Raw genomic sequence first — 1,503 nt, 5'->3', positions numbered from 1 at the left:
GGTCCCCCTCTTGTGCTTATCTAATTCCCTTTTGAAGCCGTCCATGCTTGTAGCCGCCACCACCTCCTGTGGCAGTGAATTCCAAGTGTTAATCATTAAATGAGACTGCCAAAAATAAAAGCAAAAGGGGTAAAAACAGAGATTGCTAATGATCTTTAACTTTAGATGGGGAGGGAGGGGAGAGAGAGAGAGAGAGAGAAAGAATGGAAGAAGGAAAGGAGGGAGGGAAGGAAGGAGATGGGGGGAGGGAGGGGTGGAAAGAAAGCAAGGAGAAGGGAAGACCGACCAGGGAGGCATGCCCTCCCCTTTGCTTCCCCAGCCGCTCTGGTGGGAGCCGCACAATATATGTGAAAGAGCCGCATGTAGCTCCCGAGCCACAGTTTGGCCGCCCCTGGCTTAGAGCCTCCCTGGCAAGTGCTTGTCCAGCCGCTGCTTGAAGACTGCCAGGGAGGGGGAGCTCACCACCTCCCCAGGCAGCCGATTCCACTCTTGCACAACTCTCAACTGTAAAAATTTTCTCCTAAGATCCAGCCGGTACCATCCCTCCCTTAATTTCAAACCATTCGTGCGAGTCCTCTCCTCTGCTGCCAACAGGAACAGCTCCCTGCCCTCCTCTAAGGGATATCCCTTCGAATACTTCAAGGGAGCAGTCGTGTCCCCCCTCAGCCTCCCCTTCTCCAGACGGAACATTCCCAAGTTCCTCAGCCTTTCCTCAGAGGGCCCTTGGTCTCCAGACCCACCGATCATCCTCGTCGCTCTCCTCTGCACCCACTCCATTCTCTCCACATCCTTTTGGAAGTGTGGCCTCCAGAACGGCACACAAGACTCCAGGTGCGGCCTGACCAATGCAGTGTACGACAGGACTCAAAAAATATCTGGCTAAGCCACTGTAGAAAATGGAATGCTGAACTAGACGGGTGCCAGAATCCCTTGGGCCAGCCTTGGATAGATCGTCATGCCAAGTAAAGTTGGACATGCAGGTCACCAGACCAAAAAGGTTGGGAACTGCTGGTCTAACTCCTGGAGAACCTGGTAAAATGGAATGCTGAACTAGACGGGTGCCAGAATCCCTTGGGCCAGCCTTGGATAGATCGTCATGCCAAGTAAAGTTGGACATGCAGGTCACCAGACCAAAAAGGTTGGGAACTGCTGGTCTAACTCCTGGAGAACCTGGTATTTGTGCATGAAAATAACGCCATTGAGAAGAATAAGAACATAGGAAGAGGCCTGCTACATAGTCCGTCTAGTCCAGCATCCTGTCTCACACAGGGGCCAGCCAGTTCCTTTGGAGCACCAACAACAGGGCAGAGAGGCCGAGGCCTTCCCCAGGTGCTGCCTCCTGGTTCTGGCATTCAGAGGCTTAGTGGCTCTGAATGTGGAGGTTCCCCACAATCACCATGGCTAGTAGCCATTGATCGACATTCTCCATGAATCTGTCTAATCCTTTTTTAAAGCTGTGTATTCATGTGGCCAGCACGAAATCCTCTGGCAGCGAATTCCACA

Source organism: Gekko japonicus, unplaced genomic scaffold (genome assembly GCF_001447785.1).
Source record: "Gekko japonicus isolate JY-2015 unplaced genomic scaffold, Gekko_japonicus_V1.1 scaffold4273, whole genome shotgun sequence".
Lineage (NCBI taxonomy): Eukaryota > Metazoa > Chordata > Lepidosauria > Squamata > Gekkonidae > Gekko > Gekko japonicus.
This window is presented reverse-complemented; position numbering follows the sequence as displayed.